The sequence below is a fragment of the Amphiura filiformis genome, chromosome 6 (genome assembly GCF_039555335.1).
Source record: "Amphiura filiformis chromosome 6, Afil_fr2py, whole genome shotgun sequence".
In the NCBI taxonomy this organism is placed as follows: domain Eukaryota; kingdom Metazoa; phylum Echinodermata; class Ophiuroidea; order Amphilepidida; family Amphiuridae; genus Amphiura; species Amphiura filiformis.
This window is the reverse complement of record NC_092633.1, coordinates 62254839-62274878: the sequence shown is the minus strand read 5'-3', so window position 1 is coordinate 62274878 and position 20040 is coordinate 62254839. Positions and strand designations below refer to the sequence as shown.

At 36.8% G+C, this 20040-nt stretch overlaps 1 long non-coding RNA gene across 1 annotated transcript; it reads left to right on the top strand.

The window, feature by feature from the left end:
• The first annotated feature begins 555 nt into the window (after positions 1-555).
• On the top strand, positions 556-19778 carry LOC140155775 (uncharacterized). Its single transcript, XR_011859425.1, has 3 exons — positions 556-862; positions 5524-5594; positions 18903-19778. It is a non-coding gene; the product is annotated as an uncharacterized lncRNA (long non-coding RNA).
• Positions 19779-20040: the final 262 nt, after the last annotated feature.

Sequence of the window (20040 nt, the reverse complement as noted above, 5' to 3'; positions counted from 1 at the left end):
TAAGATTTTTCCGGAATTTTGAAAACTTGTCAAACATTGAGAACAATTTTTAAATAGGACTCTTTCGTTCTTTCTCTCTCAAATCGACATCTGCTACGACAAATACCGATAAAAAAAATCATTTTTTTGTAATTTTTAGAAGAAATACAAACAATGGTTCAAGCCTGCATTTAGACAAATTTAATTCACTAATCTTTGCACAAGAACAATAATGATAAAGAGACAAATTAAAAAGAATAATAACAAATTAATAGGGTGATTACGTATTGATGCATGTTTAAACCATAATTGTACTTGTTCTCTTAGGCAATCATCATAGCAGGGTGACGCAACAACTATTATAATGTTACAAATGAACAGATGCTAAATGAACAGATATTTTGTGTCGATAATCAACCTCATTCAACTATCATTAAGGGTAATTATGTTTATTATTAATATCATTATTTTGAAAGCACATTCCCCTTATTATTATGTTTATAATTATCTATTGGCGTACAAATGTCTATTTCGCTTATTTCTAGTTATTTCCGTAGGCTATATATTAAATACACCTGCCAGTACCACGACACAACTTTCGTTCAGAGTGTACCGGATCATCACCCAACTGAAGCAACGTAATCGTCATGTCTCGACTTATCCTGTTGTGTTTTTTGTCATGTCTTGCTATTCTTATGCTGTGTCAAAACGGCAATGCAGTACCAATTGAAAAAAGGTGCGGTGGTGGTGGAAATGGCATTCAAAAACGGTGCGGTTCTAATGACATGAATGAAAATGATGCAGAAATTCAAAAACGGTGCCCGTGGGGTGAAAATGGTATTCAAAAACGGTGCGGTGGTGGTGGAAATGGTATTGAAGAACGGTAAGACAATTCATTTTTGTGAAACAAACTGGGGTACCTAAAAAGGTGGAGATGTTATATTTTCATACGTGGCATCATGTGTAACATGGCAAGTGTCGTCACACAAGATGACTAAAAGTTGACATTAAATGAAGTCCTTTCTCATCTGCAAAGTAAATGTCCAACCAATCTGTAGTCCATTTTGTTCTGCTGAATTAATTAAAATTATAAATTTATAAACCGGATAGAGGAGGATTTAGGGCAGGAGAATTAGGGTGCAATTTTAAAGACAAATTATAACTGAAATGAATTAAAGTTTTAACTTCAACACTACACTGTTTAATATTTACGCTTGTATCGGTTCTAATGACAGATTTTGACATTTAATATGGAATATTTTTTCATAATAATAATAATAATAATAATAATAATAATAATAATATACACCTCAAAAAAAGTATCGTTGAAAAAGTGATGATTTAAAGAACCAAAAGGGTATTGAGCAAATCAATAAAATCGCTGAAAGTATAGCATTTTATACTGCGAATTTAGACACCTCATTTGTTGCTCTGCGATCTTGTTGAGAAAACTTACAAGTATTTTAATTGTAGAGGGTCGAATTTCAAAAGTTGCAGTTGCCCTTATACAAAAGTGCAAAGCCAATAAACACCCCAGCAAACACAAAAACGTTTTAAATAAGTTATATTTTGGGTTTTGGTTTAGGTAAAAACGTTTTAATAACATTAAAATGTCGGGTTATATAAAGGTCATGAAAACGTTTTAAAACGTTTTGTATGAAAACACACAACAGCAATATTTTAAAAATGTTTTCGAATTGTTATTGCATAAACTATTTTTGCAAACATTTTTTGCCAAATATTTTGTCAACACTTCAATAACATTATGTTAAAATGTTTGCACCCAGCAAACACAGAAATGTTCTTAAAATATTTTTTTCAAAACGTTTTAATAACATTTAAATGTCGGGTTATATAAAGGTAATGAAAACGTTTTTAAAACGTTATTGCAAATATTTTGGGAAAACATGTCTGCAAAACATTTTTCAACCCCAAAATAATATTCTGTTTAGAATGTTTTGTATCAAGTTTTCAAAAATGTTTTTGGAATGTTATTAAAACGTTTCTATACCCTTTATATAACCCGACATTTAAACGTGTGCTGTAAAACATTTGTGTTTGCTGGGCAGTAGATTATCAACAAATGTTTTTTAATGTTATGGAAACGTTATATACCATTAATATACCCTTTATATAACCCGACATTTAAACGTTTTCTGACAACCTTTTATAACCTTTTGCGAATGATGTCCAAAACGTTTTGTGTTTGCTGCGACGCTATAAATAGTCTTCATGTAAGCATCACGAAATTTGTATATTTATATACCCAACCCTAACACTTCTAACCCTAACCCTAACACTAAACCCTAACACCAAACCTTAGATTTCGTGATAATACTTAGATGAAAGTAGAACCCAATAAATTCATAACAAAAACATTTTCTACACTCATTGATAACCTTGATTGAACCTGTTTATTTCAATCTCATGCTACTCTTGTTTTCATGGATTCATCCTTTTCTCTTAGTCATGTCAAATGCGGTTTCTTCAACTTATCCTTCAATACTTTGTGTGTCCTCCATAACTGTTCACAACTGCTGTAATGCAATGTCGCATGCTTCTGACGAGGTGTCTTATTTCTTCTTGGTCATTGCTGTTCCACTTTCTCAAGACGATGTGACGCAAATCATCCTCTAGGGTTGTGACTTGCATGATATATTTGTTAGCCAGCTTCTTCAGAATGTCTCACGTGTTTTTTGTTCGTATTCAAGTCTGCTTTTCACTGATTCATCTATGCAGACTCCTTTGTATCGGGACTTCGCAACGTTTGAAATTCGACCCTTTAAGGTTATTAATTATTTTAAACTGTTGTGATTTGGTAGTTCACAGCATCTTACAAATGTTAATGAGCTTTGGCAAAAACTGCATTGCTCAATTCATAGCGAGCGTGTAGAAGAATTAAAATATCATAGATGTACTTTTATAGGTGCTGTGGTTCTTGAGTTACGTTGTAAAGAGGGCTGAAACAACAACACTTTTGTAAAACGTACATAACTCATTAACAACAATAAATTAAGCAAGTTTGCAAAGTATACGATTTGTAGAATGAACTTGTGCAAAACATCAAGGTGTTAATTTTCAATAATATATTGATCTAGATAATGGAAGTCAACAATACCTCGTCTACCCTTAACATTCAAATGCTTTTTCACACAAGATCACAGAGCAATAACCGAGGTGTCAAATTTCTAAATCATGCCGACTTTTTCAAATGTAACGATACTTTTTTGAGCAGGGTTTACATATAATTGGAGACCGAATTAAAACGACTAGTTTGCGTATGACGTCCTGTCAACCGGACCGAAAATGCTGTATTGCGCAGATCAGCAACCAATCACGTCGCGCCTTTGCCCTGACGTCAGACACAAACTAGTCTCTTTATTCTGTCTTCAATTATAGCAACTGTTTCATTACTGTGCAATATCTCGTTTCTTCTTTTTTATCAGAAAAATACCCATAAAAATAAAGTATCACAAAACTTTCAATCAATTATTGGTTCAACTAGAACTTTAAATATTTCGTTAATCAATTCATAAATACTATAATGATAAAGTTTGATCGCACGTGCAAGCATTACAATGAAATAAAATTTCCTGAGCGTTTATATTTCAATGATTATTTTGATATTTACCTTTTTTATCGTACAGTTTCATTAAATCGTTATCATCGTTATCATATTGTAATTTTTTTTATTTATTAGACTCTAACTTTTAAATTAATGATTGCAATTATTACCATGATCCATGATACCAAAACAAATATCAAACAAATTACTTATATTTTATATTTTCATGGTTACATTGACCGCTAATGTTGCGCCTTTTTCAACGCGCATAAACAAGCATTGACATTTTGATACATCTGGTGAAGTATACATTTATTTACATTCATTCTTGAATGACGACCAAACCTAATGATAAGATAAAAGAAATATGTCGTATCTTATTCATAACAAAATCCGACAGACATGCAGCACCATTAATATCTTGTAAAAAGACACTTTATAGGCATATGGATGCAAAAGGATGTTTGGATACTTGATGGCAAAGAGGACATAGTGGTCGCAATCGATAAGGCGTTCGGCTATGGTGCGAGAGGTTGCGCGTTCGAACCCTGGCGGTGCCTAGTATGCTCTCGTGGAAAAATTGAGTTAGCTTGAAATTCCCCTGGACAAGGAACTTACTGCTAATTTGTCTCGTTGTTACCCGTACGAAACTCGGGGAGCTGATCCTGGTTGTGAAGGTTATTTGTGCGTGAAGGTTATTTGTCTAGGGTGTACGCTCTTGAAGCAGCAAAGTCCCTGAATTGTTTAGAGGTTAATAACTGCGCATCGGTTATTTGGAGGGCATTGTGAAAAATCTAAACATTTTGCCTTTGAACCGAGGAATATCCCGAGGGCGTAGCCCGAGGGATATTCCGAGGTCCAAAGCAAAATGTTTAGATTTTTCACAATGCCCGACATATTACTGATGCAAAGTTATTAACCTCATTCATAACCGTCACTTTAATCTCTTCAACTTACAAAATAACACAAAATTTTGCTCAAAAGTTTATAAAAATAGATGATTTTTACATCTTCCCTTTCCTAAAATCGATCAGGCTAAAACATGACGACCAATAACAAACGTGCGTATCAAAATCTGTGCAAATATGGTAGCGCGCAATCCAAATACGGTAGCCAGCGAGCGCGCAGTTTATTCGACGCACAACAACACGCAAACGCCGGTCAATTGTGTGCGACATTGGAACAATTACGCATTTTGCGGTCAATTGTGAGATATTAATGACCTCGATTTGCGTTCGCGTTTTCACAAATAACTAAATGTAATTGGATCGCAAACATTGCGTATATTCATGAGGTTATGAATGTTTAATGGTTTATGGAATGATGTGGGCCGTAGTGGTCAGCGACAACCTGTAAAGTATGCTGAGGCATGTGGATCAACGTCTAGGCGTTGTGCCTGTACGTAGCGCACTATAAATCACTGCGCCTTTTTTTAAATTATTATTATTATTATTATTATGATTATCATTTTCATTATTATCATTATTATTAAGGGGTCACTTCCGGTTTACGAAAAAATGTCTTCAAAATGCCTCTTCTGGCACAATTAACAGCAGAGTGACAGGGGTTTTAGAACCAATACCTAGAAATAGATGGACAGACCTAGATAAGCGATATAATTCGTTGTGACCAACGTAAAATGCCGAATAAACTATCAGTCATCTGCTTCCACATCCCAGTGTAGCCTTTTGGTGGCCGTGAGGAGGTTACCGTTTTTACAGTGAAAAAGCCGTTTTTTACACAGCCAATCGTGGTATTTCACAGTATAGTTTAATAGCGCATTTTTCTAAAGCACACCTCTTTACGTCGTATATGTACATGATGTAGGTATTGCAATTTTCACCAATTGTGACAATTTTGATCAGAAGCGGTTTTGTTGACATGAACTTTCTAAAATAAAATGAAGCTCCTAGAAGATATACAGAATCATCACGATTTGAAATAACTTATAATATTAACATAAAACTTTCTTATTTAAGGAACGAAGAAAATGTCCAGAAAGTGAAGGAAGTGGCGTTGTAGAACCAATAGCTAGAAACCTGCGCAAGAGGTAAGCGACATAATTCGTTATGATCATCGCATATTGCCAAATATTAATCAACTACCAACCGTCTACCTCCACCTCCACTGTCTGGTCGCAGTTGGGAGGTTACCGGTACAGAGTAACGCCACTTGCACACATGCATAGACTTTAGTTAGTGTTCATTATTCTGAAGTTGGTTTTGGAAGTTCTGCGCTGCACTCTTTCAGGACTCTGGAAGTTCTGCGCTGCACTCTTTCAGGACTCTTGATGGAATTTCATCAGGACCAGTAGCTTTATCCTAATATCTTTGACCTTGAAGGCTATATTTTCTATTGAGCACGTTGCTAAACGCTGAACTTCAGAAGCTGACATTTAGCGGCAAAGGTCTGGCAAAATTGTTCAGCTTTGTCTTTTAATGTAGTGTAGACTTGACGTCCGCACTTCAGCACTGGTATACCGTAAACGTTCGCCTAATGGCGCTATAGAGTTCATGGAAATGAGAGAGCGCCATCCCTGTAAAAGCCGACTATTATCACTGATCATTAAGGGTACGTGTAGTTAAAGGGTGAAACCTATCGACACATACAATTATGAACAAGATCGAACAAACTTGTTCATGATAATGCGGTAATCGTTCACCTGATACGTTGTGGCCCAGTGAGTAGAGCATTAGACTATAGTACGAGGATAAAGAGAACTTGTGGAGAAGATTGATGGTTCGAATCTCATGCAGTAATTTCTGACAGATATGATGTCTGTCAATGTTTTTTTTTCTGATTTGAGGAAATTTTATTCTCTATTTTCTTGATTTTATCTTTAACATTGTTTATATAATTTTATTATTTTATCTTGTATGTGTCTTTTTTTCGTGATTCTTTGTTTTTATCGTTTCATTTTAGAGTAACTCAATCCATTCAATCAAATGTTGTAATGAACCTATTTGATTGTATAGGCATTTGTTATGTGTGTGAGACGAACTGTCGCGTGCGACAAGTCTTTCAATTCGCGCGAGTGTCCTTGCCTATGCATCAGTGGTCATAAGAGGTATATCATTTTATTCGAAGGGGGGGTCCCAAATATACGGGGGTCATAAAGTCTTGGAAAGAATAATAGGAGGGGTCATAAAATGTTTTATGACCAAAATGTAGGAGTCACACGATGACCACAGAAAGTGTGTTATTTTATTCAAAAGACTGATTTCAATACAATTTTGGGGTTTGGGATCATAAAATTTTTGTTGCCGAAATAGGGGTGCGCAATTTTATTGACGCAGACTTTTGTAAATTTGGGACCCCCTTCCGAAAAAAAAAAATGATAGCCCTCTAAGAGGATTCAAAAGATAACCTCTGCCCCAATAATCCCTAACTATATTTGTTTGAAACTGTTCCACGGAGGATGTCTGAGGATGTATCATAATAGGCTCAGTCTTCAAATGATATAAATAAAATTTGAATGAGTGAACGAACAAAATCATACAACGACCAACTGAATAGAGGCTGTGCATATGACGTATCATCCCGTAAATATAGCGGACTACTCAAATGCATTCAACAAAAGCATGATTGCATCTACCGCGACAGTTCGTCTCACACACATAACAAAATGCACTATGATCAAATAGGTTGATGACAACATTTGATTGAATGGACTGCACTGCGCCACGGGGAAGAAACCGGTTCATATCCTTTGTTTGGAGCCAATCGATAAACGCAAGGCCTCTTTATAGCTATCATTGAATACTGGCTAGGATTCCACAACACAATGAGAACATGTTATAAGGCGCTTTGGAAGGCACACAATACCCCAATGGCTTTCCATATTATGTGCACTCAACAACTATTCAGTATCAAAGCCCGGTATCGAAGTTACGTAATGTTACTATGTCAACGGGATCACGCGCTTTTAGTAATGAGCCACGATCGAAACAATCAGTACACAAAAAAGGCATACCAAACTAGAGTCAACAGACGCTGAATACAAGCCGCGATTTGACCCCTATAACTTGACCCCTGGGTCACGGATGGGGTCAACTGCTCTTGCATTGTGCTTAGGATGTCATAAGAAATATTCCTGGTGAATTTCAGCTTAATCGGAACTTATACATGGATTTTGATTTTTGAAAATTTTTGATTGACCTTTTGACCCCCTTAATGACCTTTGACCTCAATGGAAAAAAACCTTACGTACACCGACAAAATGCATTGTTCCAGTTTTAATTAAAAATTCTAATATGTTTAGTTGTTGAGATAAAAATTCTTGAAGTTATTTAGTTAAAAACAGGAAGTGACCCCTTAATGACCTTTGACCCCCAAAATAAAAATAATATGCATACATCAGGTAACACTGATTCATGTATGATGGTTATATTACTCTGGTCTGTTTACATTTTGAGATAAAAAATTTTGAACTTTTTGGTTTTTGACCGGAAGTAACCCTTAATGACCTTTGACCCCAAAACTGTAGGCATCCTAAAGACCCTGGCTAGTAGCAATGCATGTGTGCTAATGGCGACTCTCTGCTATATAATTTGTAAAGACAGTGATTTTTTGAATATTTTTAGCTTTCAGACCGGAAATGACCCCTTAATGACCTTTGACCTCAATTCTTTTTAGGAAGTTTTAAGCACTGCCACATGTTGATTCATATGCATGAGTCACATGATCATTGCATGAAATTTGTGGAAGGAGTAGCATTTTTTGTGAAATCACATTTTTGACCATTATAGCTAGGTCAAAGGTCACAGCGAGGTCAAAGTCAAATGGAAGGTTTGGCCTAGCCCAGTGGTTATTTGGGTCAACTTTGGTTGAAATCTGTCAATCCCTTGCGGAGCTACATGCAGCTGATTGCGGTTGCCAGAAGAAAGAAGAACTAGATATATTGCATCCTCAGAAGGCTGCGAAGTCCAGCCGTGACCTTGAAGTGACTTCACAGTTATCTGACATGCAGTGTTTGAAATTGATGCCTCCGATCCCATATAGGCCTACGCTAATTCTTTAGTCATAATGAAGTTAATTATTGTGATTTTTATAACATACATATCTCTAACATTAATATAATAAGGCGTAATCGTGTTGTTGTTTTCCTTGAAAGACGGTATAAAAAGAACACAGCAAAAATGTACATACCTTATACGAGAGCTCATAGCATAGCAATGTGTTGCAATAGAAAAAATGTACCATGGCGTCCGACTTTAGAAAATTAATAATGTGATGGTAATCGGTCAGTGCCATAGAGTGCTATAGAGTGCTTGCACGGAAGGTCATTAGTTCAAATCATCCTCCAGACACGCTCCAGAAGACATGCAAATGCATGCAGCACAATACCAATCACCTGTGTAACTGGTATTGATCAAAGTAATTCTTTTGTACTCCATGCATTTGCATATCTTCTGGAGCGTGTCTGGAGGATGATTTGAACTAATGACCTTCCGTGCAAGCACTCTGTATGGGATTTAAATAAAGTGCATCAAGTCAGTTTCTTTAGTATTATTAACATGCATGACTGACCAAGAGTAAATAGAACCTCTGAATAGAAAGGACAATTATCTGTTTACCAAAGCGGGACAATCTACATTCATAGATTATCTTCTATGAATAGCTGTCTAAAAGATGATTATGTAATAGTATCAATAACTTGTGATCTACTCTGTCGTTTAGTGCAGTATGCTCTCACATTTTTGCCTAACTATACATCTTATGATTTTTAACGGTGTGTAGAGTAGCCTGCATTAGTGCCTAACTCTGTTATATTGGCTGTTAAGTTAGGCAAATTGTTTTACAATCACCGTTAGAAAGTGTCTGGTTTGCGAAATTGCAGTTTTCATTTTAAATCATTCAAATTGGATAAAATGTTCAATTTTACCCCCTTTTGACCTTTGGTTGACCTCTGGTGACCTTGAAAAGACCTCCATTATATTTTGAATCATACTAGAATTACAAATAACAATTTTATTCAAATTGGATAAACTTTTAAATATTACCCTTTTGACCCCCAAAACAGACCCCTCCCATGTTCAAACCAAATCTGATAATAACCCTATATGCACCCAATGCTATAGTCATTTTGGCATTATTCTGATGATCACAGAACTTAATATGCAGGAAGAAGTGAACTTTAAGGTGATTTTCAGTAATCAACCCTATTTTACCCCTTCATGACCTTGAACTCAAAATCCGTGTTTACCCTATAGACACCAGCTAATGTCAATGCATATGTGTCAATCTCATCTCTGTACTATGTAATCTGTAGGAAAGGAAGCATTTTGAAAGTATTTGGTTATGTGCAGAAAAAATCCCCTTAATGACCTTTGACCCCAAATCTGTGTTTACCCCATAGACTCCAACTATAGTCGATGCCGATGACCAAGTCTCATTGCGCTACCATGTAATCTGTAAAAGAAGCAGCATTTTTGGTAAAAATCGCATTTTTAGCCAAAATTACTCATGCGTGACATTTGACCCCAAATGGGTCATGTCAAATGTAAAGCCTGGTGTAGTGGAGCCTTTGCCCAAGTTTGGTCAGAATCGGTCAAATAATTAGGGAGCTAGAGCCAATTATGTTAAATGTTGACAGAAAGAAAGAAAGAAAGAAAGAAAGAAAGAAGAAGAAACCACTGGGATTCAAGAGTCCAGCCGTTGCTCGGCTGGACTAACTAGACTAAGCTGTGGTCTAACCCACGAACACAGCCGTGTTGTTACCCCTAATGACCTTTGACCCCAAAATATATGAAAACGGCCATAGACATTGGCTAATGTCAATGCATGGGTGCATGTGGCACTACTTTGCTATGTTACTTGTAGCAGAAGGGCATTTTGAAGGTTTTTCGTCTCAGACCGGAAGTGACCCCTTAATGACATTTGACCCCAAATAAAAAAATACCACATATGAATTGGGTACCCACAATTCATGTGTGAACATACCGTTACTGTCCTATGTTTTTCTTAGCAAATACAAATTTTTGACGGTTTTTCGTTTTATACCGGAAGTGACCCCTTAATGACATTTGACCCCAAATTAAAAAAAATACCACATATGAATTGGGTACCCACAATTCATGTGTGAACATACCGTTACTGTCCTATGTTTTTCTTAGCAAATAAAAAAATTTGAAGGTTTTTCGTTTTATACCGGAAGTGACCCCTTAATGACATTTGACCCCAAATAAAAAAATACCACATATGAATTGGGTACCCACAATTCATGTGTGAACATACCGTTACTGTCCTATGTTTTTCTTAGCAAATAAAAAAATTTGAAGGTTTTTCGTTTTATACCGGAAGTGACCCCTTAATGACCTTTGATCCCAAATCTGTGAGGACCCCATAGACACTGGGTAATAACAATGCATGTGTGCAAGTGGTGTCACTGTCCTACGTAATTTGTGGGAGAAGAAGCATTTTAAACGTATTTCGTATTATACCGGAAGTGGCCCCTTAATGACCTTTGACCCTAAATATAAAAATACCACATATACACAGGATAACTACAATTTATGTGTGAACATACCGTTACTGTCCTATGTTTTTCTTAGCAAATAAAAATTTTTGAAAGTTTTTCGTTTTATACCGGAAGTGACCCCTTAATGACCTTTGACCCCAAATCTGTGAGGACCCTATAGACACTGGATAATAACAATGCATGTGTGCAAGTGGTGTCACTCTCCTACGTAATCTGTGAGAGAAGAAGCATTTTGAGTTGAAATCACGTTTTTGACCCCTATGACCCCTGCGTGACCTTTGACCCCACGAGTTTCATATGACATGTAGGGGCATGGTCAATGATGGTTATGACCAAGTTAGGTCAAAATCGGTGTAAGCATGTAAGTGCTAGAGCAAATGAAGTGGTCGGCAGAAAGAAGAAAGAAGAAACTAGATATATTGCATCCTTAGTAAGGCTGCGAAGTCTAGCCGTGACCTTGAAATGACATCTGATGACCTTGAAATGACCTTCACCACATTTTGCATCATATCCACATAACATATACTAATTTTCATTCAAATTGAATAAACTTTGTAATTTGACCCCTTTTGACCTTTCGTTGACTTCTGGTGACCTTGAAATGACCTCCAATATATTTTGAATCATATCAAGATCACATATACTAATTTTCATCTAAATTGGACAAATATTAGAATTTGACCCCTTTTGACCTTTCGTTGACCTCTGGTGACCTTGAAATGACCTCCAATATATTTTGAATCATATCAAGATCACATATACTAATTTTCATCTAAATTGGACAAACTTTAGAATTTTACCCCTTTTGACCCCCAAACAGACCCCTCCTCCGTGTTTAAGCCACGCCTGATTACAATCCTATATGCACATACTGCTAAAGCCCTTTTGGCATTATTCTGATGATCACAGCACTTAATATGCAGAAAATATTGAATTTTAAAGTGATTTTCAGTAATCAACCATTTTTGCCCCCTGTATGACCTTGAACTCAAAATCTGTGAGGACCCCATAGACACCAGCTTAAGTCAATGAATATGTATCAGTCCCATCTCCGTACCATATAATCTGTAGCAAAAGAAGCATTTTGAAGGTATTTGGTTATGTACCGGAAATACCCCTTAATGACCTTTGACCCCAAATCTGTGAGGACCCCATAGGCCCCGGCTATAGCCAAGGTCAATGTGCAAATCTCAATACTGTACCATGTAATCTGTAGGAGAAGAAGCATTTTTGGTAAAAATCACATTTTTAGCCAAAATTACTTATGCATGACGTTTGACCCCAAATGGGTCATGTCAAATGTAAAGGCTGGGGTAGTGGAGCTTGTGCCCAAGTTTGGTCATAATCGGTCAAATAATAAAGGAGCTAGAGCAAATTATGTTAAATGTTGACAGAAGAAGAAGAAGAAGAAGAAGAAGAAGAAGAAGAAGAAGAAAGAAATCGCCCAGAAACAGGAGTCTAGCCGCCGCTCGGCTAGACTAACTAGATATATTGCATCCTTAGTAAGGCTGCGAAGTCTAGCCGTGACCTTGAAATGACCTCTGATGACCTGGAAATGACCTTCACCACATATTTTGCATCATATCCACATAACGTATACTAATTTCCATTCAAATTGAACAAACTTTGCAATTTGACCCTTTTGACCTTTGGTTGACCTCTGGTGACCTTGAAATGACATCCATTATATTTTGAATCATATCAAGATCACATACACTAATTTTCATTTAAATTGGACAAACTTTAGAACTTGACCCCTTTTGACCTTTGGTTGACCTCTGGTGACCTTGAAATGACCTCCAATATATTTTGAATCATATCAAGATCACATATACTAATTTTCATTTCAATCGGACAAATGTTAGAATTTTACCCTTTTGACCCCAAAACAGACCCTCCTCCATGTTTAAGCCAAATCTGATTACAATCGTATATGAACATAATGCTAGAGCCCTTTTGGCATTATTCGGATGATCACAGCACGTAATATGCAGAAAATATTGAATTTTAAAGTGATTTTCAGTAATCAACCATTTTTGTCCCCTGTATGACCTTGAACTCAAAATCTGTGAGGACCCCATTTACACCAACTAATGTCAATGCATATGTGTCAGTCGCATCTCTGTACCATAGAATCTGTAGGAAAAGAAGCATTTTGAAGGTATTTGGTTATGTGCCGGAAATACCACCTTAATGACCTTTGACCCCAAATCTGTGAGGACCCCATAGGCCCCGGCTATAGCCAAGGTCAATGTATAAATCTCATTACTGTACCACGTAATCTGTAGGAGAAGAAGCATTTTTGGTAAAAATCACATTTTTAGCCAAAATTACTCATGCATGACGTTTGACCCCAAATGGGTCATGTCAAATGTAGAGGCTGGGGTAGTGGAGCTTGTGCCCAAGTTTGGTCAGAATCGGTCAAATAATAAAGGAGCTAGAGCAAATTATGTTAAATGTTGACAGAAAGAAGAAGAAGAAGAAGAAGAAGAAGAAGAAGAAGAAGAAGAAGAAAGAAACTACTGAAACAGGAGTCTAGCCGCCGCTCGGCTAGACTAAGAAAGAAGAAAGAAGAAAGAACCTGTAAGAAAAAAGACACAGCCGTGACTAACGTCACGGCTGTGTAAGAAGAAAGAAGAACTAGACTTAGCTGTGGTCTAAGACCACGAACACAGCCGTGTTTTGACGCCTTAATGACCTTTGACCTCAAAATATATAAAACGCCCATAGACATTGGCTAATGTCAATGTATCGGTGCAAGTGGCACCACTTTGCTATGTTATTTGTGGCAGAAAGGGGCATTTTGAAGGTTTTTCGTCTCAGACCGGAAGTGACCCCTTAATGACCTTTGACCCCAAATGAAAAAATACCACATGTACAATAGGTAAACACAATTTACGTGTGAATATACCATCACCCTCCAATGTTTTTCTCAGCAAATAAAAATTTTTGAAGGTTTTTCGTTTTATACCGGAAGTGACCCCTTAATGACCTTTGATTCCAAATTTGTGAGGACCCCATAGACACTGGGTAATAACAATGCATGTGTGCAAGTGGCGTCACTGTCATACGTAATTTGTGGAAGAAGAAGCATTTTAAAGGAATTTCGTTTTATACCGGAAGTAGCCCCTTAATGACCTTTGACCCTAAATGAAAAAATACCACAAATGCACAGAGTAACTACAATTTATTTGTGAACATACCGTTACTGTCCTATGTTTTTCTTAGCAAATAAAAATTTTTGAAGGTTTTTCGTTTTATACCGGAAGTGACCCCTTAATGACCTTTGACCCCAAATCTGTGAGGACCCCATAGACACTGGCTAATAACAATGCATGTGTGCAAGTGGTGTCACTCTCCTACGTAATCTGTGAGAGAAGAAGCATTTTGAGTTGAAATCACGTTTTTGACCCCTATGACCCCTGTTTGACCTTTGACCCCACGAGTTTCATATGACATGTAGGGGCATGGTCAATGATGGTTGTGACCAAGTTAGGTCAAAATCGGTACAAGCATGTAAGTGCTAGAGCAAATGAAGTGGTCGGCAGAAAGAAGAAAGAAGAAAGAAAGAAGAAAGAAGAAAGAACCTGTAAGAAAAAAGACACAGCCGTGACTAACGTCACGGCTGTGTAACTAGAGTCAACAGACGCTGAATACAAGCCGCAATTTGACCCCTATAACTTGACCCCTGGGTTACGGATGGGGTCAACTGCTCTTGCACTGTGCTTAGGATGTCATAAGAAATATTCCTGGTGAATTTCAGCTTAATCGGAACTTATACATGGATTTTGATTTTTGAAAATTTTGATTGACCTTTTGACCCCTTTAATGACCTTTGACCTCAATGTAAAAAAAACCTTATGTACACCGACAAAATGCATTGTTCCAATTTTAATTAAAAAATTCTAACATGTTCAGTTCTTGAGATAAAAATTCTTGAAGTTATTCAGCTAAAACAGGAAGTGACCCTTAATGACCTTTGACCCCCAAAATAAAAAATACCATGCATACATCAGGAACACTAATTCATGTATGTTGGTTATATTATTCTGGTCTGTTTACATTTTGAGATAAAATTTTTTGAACATTTTGGTTTTTGACCGAAGTAACCCTTTAATGACCTTTGACCCCAAACCTGTAGGCATCCTAAAGACCCTGGCTAGTAGCAATGCATGTGTGCTAATGGCGACTCTCTGCTATATATTTTGTAAAGACAGTGATTTTTTGAATATTTTTAGCTTTCAGACCGGAAATGACCCCTTAATGACCTTTGACCTCAATTCTTTTTAGGAAGTTTTAAGCACTGCCACATGTTGATTCATATGCATGAGTCACATGATCATTGCATGAAATTTGTGGAAGGAGTAGCATTTTTTGTGAAATCACACTTTTGACCATTATAGCTAGGTCAAAGGTCACAGCAAGGTCAAAGTCAAATGGAAGGTTTGGCCTAGTCCAGTGGTCATTTGGCTCAAGTATGGTTGAAATCTGTCGAAGCATAAGAGAGCTAGGGCGAAACGTGGCAATTCACGCAAAATGTCACGAGGTTGCCAGAAGAAAGAAGAAGAAGAAGAAGAACTAGATCTGGGAACAGATCTGAACCTAGCCGGGCGTTCCGGGCCGGAAATGCTAATCTTTGACCTTTGATCCTATTTACATATAACTTGAGACAGAAAGGTACAATCACAATGGTGCATCACTGTAGCATGTAGGGGCTTTATCCGTCTCCCATAGGCTGAGATACAGCTACTTTTCCATAATTTTAAACATTTTTTTGAAAATTTGACGTTTTGACCTCCTAAATGACCTTTGACCCCAATATAAAAAAAACCGCATATACACCGAGAAAATGTATTGTTACAGTTTAAATTAAAAAAATCTACTATGCTTAGTTATGGAGATAAAAATTCTTGAAGTTATTTAGCTTAAAACCGGAAATGACGTCTAAATGACCTTTGACCAAAAAATAAAAATACCGTGCATACATCGGGTATTACTAATGCATATATGAAGTTTATGTCACTCTGGTCTGGTTACGTTTTGAGACTTAAAAAATGAACATATTTGATGATTTTGGTTTTGACCGGAAGCGACCCCTTAATGACCTTTGACCCCAAAACTGTAGACACCCCAAAGACCCTGGTTGGTAACAATACATGTGTGCTAATGACAACACTCTGCTATGTAATTTGTAAAAACAGTGATTTTTTGAATATTTTTAGCTTTCAGACCGGAAATGACCCCTTAATGACCTTTGACCCAAATTCTGTGAACAATTATTAGGCACTGGATATAGCCGATGCATATGTGTAAGTGACATCATCGTACTATGTAATATGTGGCAGAAGAAGCATTTTGAAGATATTTGGTTTTATACCGGAAATGACCCCTTAATGACCTTTGACCCCAAATTTGTGAACATCATATAGACACTGGATATAGCCGATGCATATGTGCAAGTGACGTCATTGTAGGATGTAACATGTAGGAGAAGAAGCATTTTGAAATTTGTTGCCAGAAGAAGAAGAAAGAAGAAAGATCCGATAGGATCACAGGACCTAGCCGGATCCCCGGCTAGGTAAGAAGAATTGAGAAGAGACAGAACAAGCCGACATCCGTCGTCGGCTTGTAAGAAAGAATTGAGAAGAGACAGAACAAGCCGACATCCGTCGTCGGCTTGTAAATAGCGTGATCGTAATGATCACCATACACACAGTGCTTAGTTCCGGCCGATACCATCACGGAGTTACGTAACTACTTCGTGGTCTGATAGTTATATGATCAATGGCCTGATCTACTTGGGTTCGATCCTTTTAAGAAAAGAAAAAATAGCTGATCATTTATAATGCATAAATGAATAAAGTAATGTAGTTACACAATTTGAAACATTGAGGCCGTTCTATTTTTCAAAGGTCATTTAACTGTTAAATGTAGTGGAATATATCACACATTGATAGGTAGCAGTTGGAGCAAATTTTGTCAGCGGTTTTTGTTACCTAGCCGGGACACCGGCTAGGTCTTGTGATGCTATCGGATCTTTCTTCTTTCTTTCTTTCTGGCAACACGTGCGTGACTTGCCACGTTTCGCCCTAGCTCTGTTATGCTTTGACAGTTTTTGACCATACTTGGTCACAAACACCACTGAACATGTCCTCACATGTGACATGACATTGAACTCCATTTGACCTTTGACCTGCTCACAATGGCAAAAATGTGATTTTTACTCTAAAATGCTTCTTCTTCCACAAATAACATGTGATGGTGACATGCTTAGGTCATGTGACTAGACTTTGGTCGGTGTCTATAATTTATTCACAGAATTTGGGTCAAAGGTCATTAAGGGGTCATTTCCGGTCTGAGAGCTAAAAATATTCAAAAAATCACTGTTTTTACAAATTACATAGCAGAGTGCTGTCATTAGCACACATGCATTGCTACTAACCAGGGTCTTTGGGGTGTCTACAGTTTTGGGGTCAAAGGTCATTACGGGGTCGCTTCCGGTCAAAACCCCAAAATCATCAAATCAGTGTTCATTTTTTTATTATCTCAAAACGTAACCAGACCAGAGTGACATAAACTTCATATATGCATTAGTGTTACCTGATGTATGCACAGTATTTTTTATTTTTTTGGTCAAAGGTCATTTAGACGTCATTTCCGGTTTTAAGCTAAATAACTTCAAGAATTTGTATCTCCATAACTAAACATAGTAGATTTTTAAAATTTAAACTGTAACAATGCATTTTCTCGGTGTAAATGAGGGTTTTTTTATATTGGGGTCAAAGGTCATTAAGGAGGTCAAAACGTCAAATTTGCAAAAAAATGTTTAAAATTACGGAAAAGTAGCTGTATCTCAGCCTATGGAAGACGGATCAAGCCCCTACATGCTACAGTGATGCACCATTAATGGTGTGAGATGTCCATAATAGCCGGTCAAAGGTCAAACTTTAAGTTAAGACTGGGATTTCCGGCCCGGCTAGGTCCAGATCTGTAACCAGATCTAGTTGCCGTTTGTTCGCAGTGCATATTTATCTAAATAAAAGAAGAAAATTAAAATTAAATTAAAAACAATTCACAAAATTCGTTCGTAAAATGGGGACAAAATCCAAAAACATTTCTTGACCCTTCTTCACATAAAAGTGGGGGCAGAAATCAAGATTCGAACAAGTACCATTCATCATTCAAGGCGCACCCTCTACCGACTGAGCTAACGGGTCAGACAATAGAAGGGTGTAATTTTAAAATGAAGAATATTAAAAAAAATATGAAAAATTACAATGTTATAAAAGATTTACCAAAATGAGTTAGGTATAATGTATGAATCGATTTACAAATTAAGTCCAATGGCACTTTGAGAAAGAATACCTGAAGAAACCCCAAAACATTTGCTGCTCTAGCAACTAACCTAGTGACCTAAAGTATTGGGTCATGTCACGATATTATTTTCTGAGGCATTATGTCCAGGTTGCTCAATTTAACATACACGTATCCTTAATGCTGTTGAGATTTTACAAGGATGGCGCTCTCACATTTCTAAGAATCCAAAAGCGCCATTAGGCGAACGTTTACGGTATCAACTCTGGTGGACTTACCAGACAGGGTGTTAACAGTGTTCCACCATTTCCTGCTGCTGAGACTGCCAGCTGAGAGTGCTTTCCTCAACTTGTTGTAACAGCTCCTTCTGGCTACCTGCTCTGCATGATTGTACTCCTTATTTTCCTTGGTGATGTCCTTTCGGCTTCCTGAATAAGTCACGTAGCCTATTTCATGTAGTTTCAATACCACTATTTAATTATCAAATTGACAATAATACATTTATGTTTTTCTTACTGATTAAACCTGAACTCAATTGATGTTACATTTCTGTCTTTTTTGTAGGGAAATTCGCCCTCTGCTGGAGTAGAAGAAGACACGATTGGTAGACAAGATTGATAGTCAACAGTGTATTTAGTTACTTTTATTCCTTGCGATTATGATCATAACAAGTTAATGCAAAAAGAATGTTTTTAGGCGTTTCCTTTTACAATTCGAATAAGATTCCAAATCTATTGTCATTGAGCGATAATTGTCAAGGGCGATAATCCATCTGTTTAATAATTCAGGCTTCTTTGTTTAAAGCTAGTCTAGTATTAATAAATACTATACCTTCAATGTGTGATTAATATGGTTTGCATAGATTACCATATCATAAGTTTTGATAAGAGGAACTATATAAAGCCATAATGAACGATGTTTTAATGCGAAATTGATGAATATTTTTCAAACCTCATTTTTGGCAAGTTTGTAATGTTTACACATATTCCAACTTACATCTATATAGATGGAATCAGCCGAACTCTTCAGGTCAACTGAGCAATTTTGGCATGACGTAAATTCCCCATTGAACTCCACATTGTAACGGCAAAATAGCTTACCTTCGTCGAGGCAGTAATTTGGATAGTAGAGAGATTGATTAAGGGGGTACTACACCCCTGTCCAATTTTGTGCCTAATTTTGCATTTTTATCAAAAATTATAGCGCATTGGGGACAAGTAAGATATGTATATTATAGGGGCAGGGACTACAACTACTGCACTGGAAGTTTTATTTAGCACAGACAACAGTTGTGGAGTTACAGTCAAAAATGAGGGAAAACCAATATTTGATCAATAAATCAATACTTGCATGCTTTGAGTTGCTGAATTTTCAGTGCAGTAGTTGTAGTCCTTGCCCCTATATACATATCTTACCTGTCACCAATGTGATATAATTTATGAGAAAAATGCAAAATTGATGGGATGTAGTACCCCCTTAAGGCAGTTCAAAAGCACAAACTTCAACGTCTAGAGGATTATAGAGAATTATGTATTCAAAACCACTCTGCCATTAAAGTCTCTAGAAGTCGAAGTGAACTCGAAAATCTATAGTGATCCGTAAATTATGAACCAAAATACGTCAATTTAATAACAATAATTGTTTCCATATTTCCTCATATTTTCCATATTTTCTTACGTACGTATTATCTATATAGTTAAAA